The sequence below is a fragment of the Hydractinia symbiolongicarpus genome, chromosome 7, assembly GCF_029227915.1.
Source record: "Hydractinia symbiolongicarpus strain clone_291-10 chromosome 7, HSymV2.1, whole genome shotgun sequence".
NCBI classification, from domain to species: domain Eukaryota; kingdom Metazoa; phylum Cnidaria; class Hydrozoa; order Anthoathecata; family Hydractiniidae; genus Hydractinia; species Hydractinia symbiolongicarpus.
The window spans coordinates 17,496,619-17,511,446 of NC_079881.1; positions in this window are offsets into that span (position 1 = coordinate 17,496,619).

The window sequence follows — 14,828 nt, forward strand, 5'->3', positions numbered from 1 at the left end:
AATTTTTAACGACTTTTATTGTTAATAAACGATTTTTATACATTTTATTTTTATCAAGAGAATTTTTAACATTTTGTACATGCATGTTAAAAGACGTTTTTAGTTGTGATCTGAAGATGCTCTGACAAAGATCAGGGAGAAAATTTATCAAAATTTAATTTGTTATTTATTGCCTTAAACCCAAGAAATATTTGCTAATTATATTATAATACCCGTATACGTCTGTCTGTCTGTCACGCAAAATGGTAGCTTAGCTGCGCAATAGCGAGAAGCACGCAATGCTGTATAAAAAGGACGGGCGAACCCGTGGATTTTCCACGGGATAACGACTAGTTCTTAAATATTATGTAATAGATTATTATGTAATACTTTTTTAAAAGTTGTTGTGGTTTGGTAATTTAAGCTTAAAATGTCAAGTGAAATAAGTTACAGTCACTTTCTTAGCAAAGACCGCTAAATAACTACGTTAGCTAGCTTACATGTAAAAAGCAACATAAAACTAAAGCTAACATGAGCTAGTTACAGGAGCTAATAGCTGGTCAGTTGAATATAAACTGGAGACTTAGCTAGGTATAAAGAACATGGCTACATATTTATAAATTCCGAGCTGGTTAGCTATTAGGTTGATATTGGGAGGTGTGGTTGGCTTTATGATGCTAGCTAACCAACATGTCTCGCATCAATAATATCATTAGAACTGAAAAAAACGTGAACAAACCTTTGAAACCTTGCTATACTTCATTTACATACCATGCCCTCTTTCAAAGCTTTTTGTAGATTTATTTTGAAGGCAAGAAAAGACAAATGCTTAAAAAGAACAGCTATCTTTTTTGCAAACACAATTTCCGTTACTTTGTGCTAGAACTTCATTTAACAAACCGCACAAAACTCGCAGCTTTTCACGACAAAGAAGACATATATTTTAAGGCAACATCAAAGATTTTTTGTCGGCAACATCAAAGAAAAATGAAGAGATCCACTTTGTCACAGACACACAGACACACTTAGCGTACTATTATAGAGACTAGCCGGGAAATCCGGCGTAGAGACGCCGTGGTAAGCCACAAATTAAGGTGTGACCCGGCGTTGAACATTCTGTGAAGCGCTTAATAAGAGCTGTAGATTGTTTCATACGATCAAGTAAAGAGTTTTAGTAGAGGTATGCAGTATGTTATAAGTCAATTGCAACGCATACACCGTTGCTACAACAATAGCTGAAATAAAAACAGAGTTCTACAAACCATTTTTACTCCGTCATAACAAAAACAATCGGTCAATATTATTTAATTTTGCAGAATAAGTTTCGGCGTAAATATAAAATTATTTGTGCAACCAGGTTGAACGCCTAGTACAGGAAAACAGCTTTGAACACACCGGTGGAACAATTAATAGTAGTCGTAAACAGTTGCACACGATCAGGTGAAGCGCTTTAGTACTGGTATACAGTATGGCATACAGTATGTCGTAAATCAAGTGAAGCGCATACACCATTATAGTGTTGCGACTGTAACATATTTTTTTTAAAAATAACTTAAATTTATAAAAATAAATAAAAACAGAGTTTAAAAACCGTTGTTGTTCCATTATAGCAAAAACAATCGGTCAATATTATTTTATTTTGCGGAATAAGTTTTTGTGAAAATTAAAAATTTTATCGTGACACTGGCTGAGCGCTTAGTACAGTTAAACCATGTTGCGCGGGCTCATAGGGATAATACCCTTTTGAATAAAACTTTCTTTCAGACTCTGTTTAAATAAAAACGCAAGAAACTGTCCATTGCTGACACAGGGCTTAGCGGTTACTCCAAGTAAACAGTGTTGGACATTCGTACAGATGTGATTACAGAGAAGGTTCAAAAATTATTTGTCACAGTGGGCTGATCCCTTAGTACAGGTAAACCGTGTTCAACATAGGCATAACAACCTTTTACAAAAAGCAGTATGTTGTTCACACTGGGCTAACTGCTTAGTACAGTGAAACAGAGCTGAACTGACATAATACCCTTTTCCAAAAAAAACTTCATCGCAACTTCGATTTAAATGAAAACACAGGAAATAGCCTGTCATTACCCCTCTAGCTAAAGTAATTGCTCAGCCATTTTATTTTCAGAAAAGGTTTTCAGGAAAATAATAAAAGTTGTAGCTACCTAGCTAACTGCATTCAGCATAAGAATTATTGCTAAGAATATTGTTGTAGCCAAATTGCATTTTTATGCTGTCACATTTAGCCAAATATATATAGGAGCTAGCTAAATACACCATTTCGGAGATTATCCGCCATTATGAATTTGCGGAACTCGGTGGTGCAAGTTGAACTTTGGACTTCACGTTTTTTCAGTTTTTTGCCTTACGAAACTGCTGGCGGCAGGACAGTTTTGCTTTTTGTTATCTGCTTTTATCTTCGTGACACTAATTTTATGATATATATTTTGAAAAATACTTTTATGAGGCACTTACTTGTACTTTTAATTTCTTTTTGTACAATAAAGGCAACTTAATATATCCTAAAAACCTTTAAACTACCTAGCTAGCTAGCTAGAGGTCTCCCAAAATTGCTTTTAGGACACTGTACTGTAGCTAGCTATAAGGCTGTAATTAGTATAAAATTAATGCTTGGTTAAAGGTAATTTCATTTTATATTTATATATTTAAAATTATGTAGCTGCTTTGTGCATTAAAAAGATATTGGCATTGGATTTTTAACTTGCATTATACTTTACTTTAGAGAGAAATTATTGATTTTGGAAATACCTTACTGGATTTGGACTTGAACTATGTTTTTGTAAAAAAATGTTTAGGTTGTAACATTTGTAAAGATCTAGAGAGTTATAATCCGTTGTAAAAGTACTTGTCAAAACTCTACAATGTTATCTATTCCTAAAGTGAAACTTAAGTTCGCAAAATAATCTGGGTTCTTCTCTATGATGGGTGTAAAAATTTTCAATACACTGCCCATAGAGATACGGTGAACAGAGTCATTCGCAGATTTTAGGAATAGAGTCATTAGTCATTTTAATCGCAAATAATTTTTATTATCTTTACAATTTTGTTTTTCGATGATAATTACAGTAATCTGTATGTTTGTCCCTTGATTCGTCTTAAACACTCTTATCCTTGAGTCTTTCAAGAGTGGTATTAGAAAGAATACCTGTCTTTCTTCCCTGCTTTCGCTATTGCCCTATATAAAATTTTTTTTGCACGCTGCCCTTATTGAAAATTATTAAAAAGGGAAAAATGATGAGTTTAGTTTACTAGACTAAAGTGGTATTCGATTTTTTGTTTTTCTATGTTTTTTGTTTCAGTCACAATGTACATGATTTTTTTATTTTTATTATAGCAGTAATTTATTACTAAAGTGTATGATAAATAAATAAATTACTCTGTGAAGCTCGCTTGAATTATTTATTAAGTTCCATTAAGAAAAAGCTCTGGCGATTAACAACTATTATTCAGTCCACGAACTGACAAGAAGTCAGTCAGCAGCACACTAAGTTCTAAAAGATCTAAAATCTTCATACGTTGTAAGAGGCATAATTCGATCGTAAAAATATGTTTAAATTTGATTAACCCTATTCATACCGTGTCACCGGGGTCTAACTGGTACCGTGCCGCGCTCTAACAGCACGGATGCCATAACTCTGGAACGACAAGTCCTTTTGATTTGAAATTTTGGATACACTTTATTTAACATAAAATGAATCCTTTGAGATAATAAAAAGCATATAAACTTACAAAATTATCCATAAAATGACCTGGGAGTAATCGCGGTCAGCCGAAAACAGTAAAATATCTATGTCGTCCCTAAATCAACGGGACGGATGGAAAAAAATTGAAAAAATAATATAACTTCGTTCTAGGCAAATAATATATACTAAATTAACCTAAAATCAAATTTGATTCAAGAAAACGTGATTTTAGGCCTCCAAAATCTCTCATGAAAAAGCGAGAAATATGAAAAAATTATTACGGTCAAGTATGAATATTGCACGGTTGAGGTACATCACTATTGGGCCTACAACTGAATAAAAAATATTTTTCTTGATCTGAAATTTTGTATGAAGTATTCACAATACCTAATGAAACCACAAGAATCAGAAAAAGCTAAATTAGTCTGAAAAATTATCAAATAAATCAACATTTTCCAAAATTTTATACGTAAAAAGTAGGAAAATCAGGGTAAACGAAGTAAATTTCCATACTATATATCAGTAAAATATATAAAAAGCAGAGGAAATTTAGTAAAACTAGTTCCTAAAGTAGTAAAATAAAAAAAAACAAGACAACTGGATGAAAACAGTCAATTGCGCATTCAAAAGTTAGTCCATACTACTATAGCAAATACGGACAAGATGTTTCTGACATGTACTATTACCGCACGATTGACATAACGATTTTTGACTTAGTAATTTGTCTTGAGTTACACCATGTTCCATCCCTTCAATACAAATTTTGCATCTTCTCCTCAAAAAATAATGGCGGCTTTTTAAAAACAATATGTGCTGCAACAGCGCGGCACGGTATGAATAGGGTTAAATATTCCACTTTAGCGTTAAATTTTAAATGTATTAAATAAGAGTCAAAAATAATAATAAAAAACACTCAGTATTACCTACGTCCTACACGTGTATTTAATTGCTATTTATAATTTTCCTAATAAATTAAAGGAATACGCTTAAATAAATGTTGTCTGGTGTTATCCCCTGTTACTTATATTAAAACATTACAAAGACCTAAACACGCTAAGAGTGTATACAAAACTCGTTTCTTTTTGTGTGTTTTAAGACAGTTTTGTACTACGGCAAATAGGGTTCAAAGTTAAATTGCACCACCGGGCTTCGAAAATCCATAATGGCGCATAATCTCCGAAATGGTAAAGAGTGAGGCTCTAGCTAGCTAAGCTAGCTAGCCTTCAAAATCTTCGTTCCTAGCCAAAAAACTTAAAACTGGTGCGTTTAAGTTCTGTACGTAGCTAAGAAACGTGACACAATATTTATCTCAACATTGAAAAGGAACAGAGAACAAATATTAAAAATATATAAAGCTTTCAGAAGATAAAAAAGTCTTAATAGACCTACAAACCTCTCACACACTGAACACACACTGTACATGACCATTTTTATAATCAAAATGGCCTTCGTTCATTGAGCCGCGAAAATATATTGAATTGAAAATCTTGGATTCTTTCTGGTCGCGAAACTCATGGATTGTTTTTTTAAAGAATCAGGCGTCGTGATTAGTATACTACGCGCGAGCGGTGGAAACAAAGTCGGCAAAAAAATATCGCATTTGGTATTAGTGCGCATTTTATAAATTTTGTGTTTCCGCCACACGACACCGCTTTCGCGGACAAACAGACAGACGGAATACGGGTATTATTAAACAGTAGATTAGGCCCGTGGAGAAATCCACTTAGTCACAAGGATAATGGAAGTAGGTTGTTTTTCTTCGCATTTCCGTTTCTCACTATATATATAAATACATGCTCAACATCATTTTACTTTGCCCGATAATGGGAGAAGGATCTCCCAAAACGTCGCCTACTAAACTATCTTGTTCAAGAAATGATAAACTTCCCAAAGTAATATAAATACTGAACAGACAAACCGACTTCAAATAATGAAAAATGTTGGGTGTTTTTTATTTCCGCCGACCGCTACGCGAGGCGGAATCTTTAAAATCGCCTTGAGGAATACAGGGAGAGACAGTGCAGCTAGGCTGGACGTACGGGGTTGTCATATTTAGGCTAAAACATTTGCACAGACCCTGGTCATTAGTACCCGATAAGCCAATAGGAAAGCTTCTTTTCAACTAATACGATCTTCTAGTATTCTACGTTCCTTGTTATAGTTGCTTGGACTATGACCAAAAGCACCTTGAATTTTAGTTGAACTGAATCGTCCTTTGGATGTGAGAAATTTCTTTTAGAGTTGGATGGTTGGTGGGAATTCCAGAATAGTTTATATTTTAGTATACTCGATATGATATTATCTGTTCAAATCGTGTAGTTTGATCACGGGAACTTCGCAGGTAAGAATCGTATTTTGGTTAGCTAGCTGAGTGAGATTATGTTACTGTTTTTTAGCTGATCTGCACATGTCTTTGTCTAGTCACTAAGCTATAGAATAATTATAGTAGAGAGCTACCAGAAAAGCAAAGTTTTTATTTGGATTACTAGTTAGCCAACTGGACGTAGGTACGCCTTTTTCTTTAGTTTTACAAGACTTTTATTTCATTCATTTCGTTGAATTTCAGACTTTGTCAAACCTGCTTGGTTCCAGATCCCAGATACGTTAAGTCCTTCTAATTCAGATCGACACCTGGCAATTGGTGAGTTGATAACAAAAATTCTTGATTCACGTCGGCATATATTTGCCGACGTGGTTTTTATTTCATTTAGATGTGACTTAAACTTATAAAAGTTTTGTTCTCATTTTTTCATTAATTTCTCTCTGAATTTAACTGGTATTCGTATATGGGATAATGCAATTGCAAACAAAATAAATTGTCAATTTGAAACACAAGTTTGCTGACGTAGAGCAGGCAACGTTGGCAATTTTTTGCTGACGTGTAATAAATTGAATTAGAAAGGCCGATGTTTAAATTTATATAATTGGGGTTTATTTGGGTACACAGTTTTTTATAAGAACCTAGTTTAGAAGGACGTTAAGGCTGAGATTTTGGCAAAAATTAAGAACATAATAATGTACTCAGCCTAAATGGCTTTATAGACTATAGGAATAAAATAATGAGTCTACAATTGGTATAACACAAAGAACATTTGAGGCTGAAAAGCGTAAAGGATAGGGACATCCAACCTCAGCTAAAATTTAGACGTTATTATAAAAAAGTGGCCCTATTAAGATGAAAAGCAGGTTTAAACTTTGAAGAAAATGTTTTTTTTCGTGTTTCGTCTAAAAAAAACAAATATTTTCACAAGTAGTCATAATTGTACGAGTCTTTGTTACATGTGAAATATGTGTAAAATACCATATGTATAATACGCTTTCTGTGACCCCCAGAGTTTCCAAGAAAAATTTGGTGCATTTGAACAAGGGGGATTTTCCAGCCACTGTCCTGGGCAAAGACTCCATCGTCAACTTGTTGAGGGTAAAAAAAATTAATTGTGAGAATAAAAGCGTGTAGAATATAAGGTGTGGAACTTTGTGTGAATTGGGGTAAAAATTGCATTAACTATTCTGCACAAACACCCCAAAAATGGGAATTTATATACACTTAAGTTTTGCGCTATGCAAAAAAAAATTAAAATTTACACTAACGTAAACTGAATTAGTTACATGCTTAAATACTGCTAAAATATCCCATGAAAACGCACTAATTAATTCTGCACTTCCTAGCAATGTTTTACTCAAAATGATAAAATAATTATGGATCAACTAGATAAAGATTTTTATACCTTTTGCATCACATGAAGTATTAATTTGTCTCTTTTTATAAGATGCCCTCTTCAAATTATTGAAGTGATGTCTTAAAGAGACAATAAGCTGGTTTTAACTCGGTTTGTCCTACAAATGTATTCTTGTTCCTCACCCTTTGAATGTTTCTTTTAGATCAGCCTTTATCAAAACACCCACTGTCAGCATTTTCAAAATTTTGAGGAGAAGAGAAGAGTACTGCCTAAATACTGCTACATTCAATGAACTTGTTCAGAAGTAAAATTTTACATAAAAAGACATCGAGTAAAGTTTTTATTTTTTTTAGAGAATATATACTTTGACGAATGATATTTCTCAACATTTTTGTATGTAATAATAAATCATGTGATTTTAGAATAACAATGAAATTGCTCATATGAATTCGTATAAACCCATCCAAAAGTAGCCAAGAGAGCCAGCGTGATTTTTCCTGGAATTTGAAGACGTGAATGTTGGAAAATTACGCTGGGTCGCAAACGAATTTTCTACGGTCGATTGCGCATTTTAATTAGTTACTTCTATTGTTCTATTGTTCCATCACGTGTATCGGGAAACCCTTGACTTTTGCTGTTATGAGCCTGTACTGTTCTTAAGGTTCAAGGTAAAACGTTTGATAAAATTATTGTCTGTTTTGATTTAATAAAGCAACGAGCCTTTCACTCAGGACAGATATATGTTGCATTAAGTCTAGTCACAAGCCTAGAGGGTTTATATCTAACGGGAACATTTACCAGATCAGCTATTAAATCAGATTCCCAAACAACCGAGCAATACAAGTATATGCGAGAACATTCGAAGTTGATATCAAAAGACACTGGCGTAATTAGTGAAAATTCTATAATAGTAACTTTGCTTAATACAAGATCCTACAACAAACATAAAAATGATATTAAGTCCGACCGCGTTCTCATGGAAAGTGATTTATTATGATTAACAGAAACTCAGATATCATTTAATTCATACTGCGACACAAAACTAGATTACTTTACTTTAATTCCAAACAACAATGTGGATAGGTTTTCTAGTCTTTTAGTTGGTCATAACGAAACTATAGAATTGTTTGATATTGTAAAAATTCCAGGTGCAATATTTTTTAGAATGACGAAAACAACGTTTCATGAAAACGATATTAGTTTTCTACTTCTATATCGTAAAAATTCTCTTAACCGAGAGCAGTCATTATACCTTAGTCAGCATTATCTGGGAAATGGAAACGTTGATGTTATACTCGGAGATTTCAATGTGAATGCATTTAGCGAAGAAAACTATTTTCTTGATTTCCTTACTGAATATAAACAAGTTGTAACCTCTCCAACTCATATATACGGTTCGCTTATTGACCACATCTATGTCCATGAGAATGTCCTCAACACTTTTGACGTCGAGACCCTCGTCAAAAATGTGTATTTCAGTGATCATGACGTAGTCAGGCTTAAACCTTCTCTAACATAGATGTTTACAAAACCTTCTAGAAGGGCTACTTAAAATCAATTTCTTTCTTAGAATGAAATATATTTACGTTGGGTTTACTTTATCGTTCAAAATATGGTTGCATGCATCGCGTTTTTTGTTCTCTGAGGGTAGTCTCGCACTATATGACTTATTTCACTTCCATATTTATTATCTATGTTGATGGCGGAAGTCTTCAAGCCATCGGGCTTCTTGTTAATCGTTTGGTATTCCTTTTTTCCCTGGTGTAGTTTTAGCGTATTTAACATTTTACGCAACGGTTGTTAGACACCTTTGATTTTTTTGGACATTTCCCATTTTTATTTTTTATATATATTTTTTTTCGCACATGCTTATGTATTTAGAAGTTTTGTTTTAGCGGTTATAAACATAGAATAATGCAGATTGTGAGCAACCTCGACCCCCAGGGCTTTTCTTTTCTTGTTATCTCGTTACAAAAGAGACAAAGAGCACGGGGTCGAGGTTGAAATGTGAGTTTTGAAAATTCAAATTACTGTGTTGTCTGACATACTTTTGTTTCTGGTGTACTTCTGGCGTGGCAAAGCAAGTATAAATTTTAGCAGATTTCGCTTTTTATTAACAGCTGTTACACGCCTTTGAGTTTGTTGGACATTTTGCATTTGCTTTCTTTTTCTTTGTTATATCTGCTTATATTTTTAACGTTTTTGATTTCAATGGATATAAATATAAAGTAATGCAGACTGTGAACAACCTCAATACCAGGGCCTTTTCTCTCTTTTTTTCGTCCCGTTATAAAAACAGACAAAGGGCGAGGTTGGATTGTAAGTTTTAAAAATTCAAATTACCATGTTGCATGTTATTAGTTGGTATCCCTTACACGCATTTCATGGAGATATTTAGTAAGATGTGTTTTGAAATGCTTTGACAAACTTCTTTACTAATAATTTTAGCAAATAATTTTCGCATTGTCGGAGGGTCAGAGTAAGTATTTTAGTAGATTTAGATTTAAAATATCACATATATACTGCAGTTGTTGGACACCTTAAATTTTTTGGTCATTTATATATTATTGCAGATTGTAAAATTCGCACTGCTGTATTGTTTGCTTTTTAATGGTATATCTGTTCCATGAATTAAATGAGAAATAGAGTGGATTCTTTCACGGGAATTCGGCTAGTAGGATATTGACGTTAAAGTAGTGTTATTGATGTCGCGCCGTAACGTCAGAAAATTTAAAATTTGAGACATAATTTTTCGGCAACATCAAAGGAAAATTACCACATCAACCTGGCCTGTCACACACAGGCAGACACACTTAGCGTATTATTATATAGATAGAGATATACTATATATATATTAAATAATTACCTAGGAAGGGATATATATAATAGCATGTTACGCTGTGTTAGTGTTATTTTTTTTGTTCTTAATTTTGGTAAATGCAAGAATAAGTTTTGACAAGGTCCACTTTCTAAATTTGTGACAGCTATTGTAATTTTGGTACAGAAAAATTTTTGCACATATCTTGCACAATTCTGCGAATTGGCTACTGAAACATTTTGATGAAAACAGTTAAAAATCACTAAAATTGTTTAAAAAGTTATTTTCCATTTATTTGTTTATTTTAACCACAATATATTATTTTATTTTTCACAGCGGTTGAAACTTTGTATTTTTCTCATGCAAAACTGAGGCCTAGCAATTTTTAAGGTTACGTTGGTGTTCAAACTGCACTTTTTAAGTTTCTTGAAGTTGAGTGATATTAGAAATGAGTTTTTATGATCCTATTTTTAGCATCTAGACACTTGCCCACCTATATAGCTATCCGATTACTGTACGAATAAGCCCTAAAAATCAAAAAGTGATATATATGAGTAACACAGTGTGACCCCTATTAACTAGCTAAGAAAAATTTGAGACAGATACAGCCAGGTTTCACAATTCTTAATTTAGTGTATGGAAAATGTAGGTAGCCCAGCCCTGATTAGTTGAATAAAGTTTCTAGTAAACACACAACAGGAACTTTTAGAATTGTTTTTTAATATTATAGGTTTTTCTTTAATGAGCTACAATATTTTTCCTGTCCTAGTAGCTATAGAAATCTTGCATGACATGCTAGCAATTTCTCTTTGATCAGCACTGTGATATTTTTAATGAATTCTTTATAGGTTTGCCTTTTCATAGTTAATTAGCAAATATTTTCTTGGGTATAAGGCAATAAATAACAAATTAAGTTTGATAAAGGCATATTATATTTTTAAGACAATAGTAAAAATCTATGTCATAACTAGCTACTCTTTTGACTACTAACTTTTCATTTAGGTCTTGAACTTTCATAATATACACTCTTATGTCAGTACAAAGGAAAAAGTGACTAATTCTCTGCGTGCTGCATGTTTTCCCTAGCAAATGCCCTACGCTCTGCGGGGGGCATAAACATTTGTCCCTACAAGCGCTTTGCTAGCCCAGATCTACGAAGTATAAAACTCCATAATTGCAAAAAGTACAGAATACAGAAGGGGCCATCGATTTATAAAATTTAAGTATTAATCCTAATCTTAATGTCTATCACCAACTACAAATAAGAAAAAGTGAAATAATAGAGTTTTTGGCAATGGCTGCGGATGGTCTACGGAACAATCTGCAATCCCTCACAAAAATTCCGAGCCTGCCTCCCCTCCCTCCCTAAATTTAAAGTTGACGTCTCTGAAGTGCAGGTTTGACTTCGCTACACACATTCTGTTAGTTTCACATTCAACATTGAGGTATGGGAGGGGGGAAGCTATCATACAAACCAAGTCACATCTTATTAATTGCAGTCTGGATAATTTTCGTGAGGGATTGATCCCTTTTTTTTGGCTTCTTGATATGGGAGATGACGGCGAAAAATACACTGGTATAGGTGACCGGATATTATAATATTATTGGCTTTCACATTTCGCATAATTATTCCGACTTTTTCCGTTCAAGATTAAAATGACGCATAGAACCGTGGTCGATTATATTTGTAAATGAAAAGCCCTTGCAAGCTAAATATTTTGGATTCTTATTCGTGTGTAATTTTTTGTTCCCTATACCTTTTCAAGTTGCCAATAGCCTGTTTTGTACAGCACTTCTACAATGTTGTTTCTTCAGTTTAAATAAATAGGTATTATCCCATACATACAGGCTAGAATAAACCAACGCGTTACTGTTAGTGGGCAAAGCAACAGTCATAAGTTTAAGTAGCCCAAAGCGGTAAAAACACAAGCCGATCAGACTTTAGAGTCAGATGCTCATAAAAACATTTCGTCTGGTCGCAGCGACCAGGCGGAAGAGTAGGATCCAATCCTATTCCAGTGCCGTTTGCCACGCGCCAACCAAATTGCTTAAATCTTTTGAGGTTATAATTTTTTGATTTTTTTCAACCTGTTCTCAAAATCACTTTTACATTATTAGTTTAAATATTTATAGTAATACTTAGAAATACTAGCTGGGGCCCGACGTCGGACAGTGGATGTAGCCCCACAGAATAACTGCATTAGCACATTTTTTTGTTGGTCATCCCCTTCTCCATGAAATATGTTTTCTCAACAATACACCACCGTAACGCAACTCATTGTGAATCTTTTAAGTTTTAAAATTATAGCAGAATTAAGGTCTCCTCAAATGCAGAAAAAGTAATTGGTGAAAATTAATACTTTAACAATACTGCACTTCACTTAACATGCTTAAGAAAGAAACAAAGACGTTTTAGCATATCAATTTATTAAATATTATTGCTTGTGGTGTGGCGATATTCTGGAAATGTTTTATCATATATACCTGCGATATGACTAAAATCGTTATAAAGTTTAAGATATCTAAGATTTGAACATAAAGTTAAAGAAATAAGAGACTAAATCCAAAATGCGATTCCGTGGTATTAATATTTAGACTACCCGGGGGACTCGAAACGCCGGGTTAAGTCACAAGTAACTGTCTTACACGGCGTTAAAGTGCGTTGAACGCCAGGAAGAGCGATTAATAAGAACTGTAAACTGTGCCACACATTCAGGTGCAGCACTTTAGTATAGTATGTCATAAATCGAGTGAGGCGCAAAAGATTACGGTGTTTCCGGTGTAATATATTTTTTAAAAAAATAACTTTCCACAACTTTAGCTGAAATAAAAACACAGTTCACATTCACTCGTTGCTACCCTGTCATAGCAAAAACAGTTGGCCAACCTCTTTAAATTTCCAGATAACCTTCCCGCTAAAAGTTCAAATATAAATATTACTCCGGGCTGAGGGATTAGTACAGGCAAACAATGTCGCATATTCATATAAACATAACACCCTTTTTTGGAAAAAAACTTTATCGTAACTTAAATAAAAACACAGGAAACAGCCTGTCGTTACCCCTTCCCGCTAAAAACATCACTCAATAATTTTATTTTGCGGAGAAAGTTTTCATGACAGTAATAAAAGATGTCGCTACCTACTAACTGCATTTATCATAAGAAATATTGATTAAGAATTTTGTTGTAGCTAGCCAAATTGAATTTGGCTACTTTTACTCTTCAGCCAGAAGTAGCTAAAGAGCTAGCTAGCTAGGGGGGCACAACCTCAATATAAAAATGAATAATAATATATCAAACTTTAAAATAATAAGAATAAATAAAGCTAGCTACAGCTAGCTGGCTTCAGCAGTATGCTGCCTTGAAATCTACGTTTGTAACTAAAATTTTGAAATTGGCTTGTTTCAGGTTTACATATGACTAGAAAACGTGATAATATTTTCATCTTATTATGTGAAAACATAGACACAAGGAAGAGAATATCTTAAACGTTGATAGAAATGAAATTTAGCCAGTTAAATAATTATGCTAACCCAACCAAATGTTCCTCTTTGCTTCAAAAATTTTTGATTCGCAGATTAGTGAAGAAGTTGGAGTATAATAAATATGGCGTCCTTGAACTCGGTGCCTCGAAAGGAACGACTTGTATCTTAACGCCCTAGTTGAACAAAACCCGCTTTAGTTTATTTGAACAAAACCCGCTTTGGTAAAAGCATAACTGGAAACGAAAATTTAAAGAAGTATCTAATACAGTTCATCAAATAATATCAAAATGACAGTCTTTAACAAAATGTGTGATCAAATTCGTATCGCAGTCTTCATTCTTTTCCCAATTTCACAAATATCAAGATACGCACACAGCCGGCGTAGTGCTTGGTCGCGAGGTCAGGTCGGACTTTAAAAGTCGTGACGTTACGGCAATCGGTTAAAAAATTGATCGAAGAAGAAGAAGAAGAAGAAGAAGAAGAAGAAGAAGAAGAAGAAGAAGAAGAAGAAGAAGAAGAAGAAGAAGAAGAAGAAGAAGAAGAAGAAGAAGAAGAAGAAGAAGAAGAAGAAGAAGAAGAAGAAGAAGAAGAAGAAGAAGAAGAAGAAGAAGAAGAAGAAGAAGAAGAAGAAGAAGAAGAAGAAGAAGAAGAAGAAGAAAAAGAAGAAGAAGAAGAAGAAGAAGAAGAAGAACAAGAACAAGAACAAGAACAAGAACAAGAACAAGAACAAGAACAAGAACAAGAACAAGAACAAGAACAAGAACAAGAACAAGAACAAGAACAAGAACAAGAACAAGAACAAGAACAAGAACAAGAACAAGAACAGGCAGAAGGAGGAGAAGAACAAACCCGTTTTATTAAGAACTCGGATATAATCCGATATCTTAACAACAAAATTATGTTATAAAGCTAGCTAAATTTATAAAAAAAACGTTTGGTGTTACTTTGTTAGATTAATTAAAGTATCACTGACTAGTTTGTGGTGTCGCGTTGTGCAATAAGAAAGAAGATAGCGACATGAAAATGTAGACTGATAAAATAAGAAAAAAACAAAGTGTATGTAGCTAGCTATCTAACGAGAAGGTTCTTAATATGTTTAGCACGTAGTAGGTGATCAAAAACCTGATGTAGACGCTTCGATGACAGCGTGCTTTATATA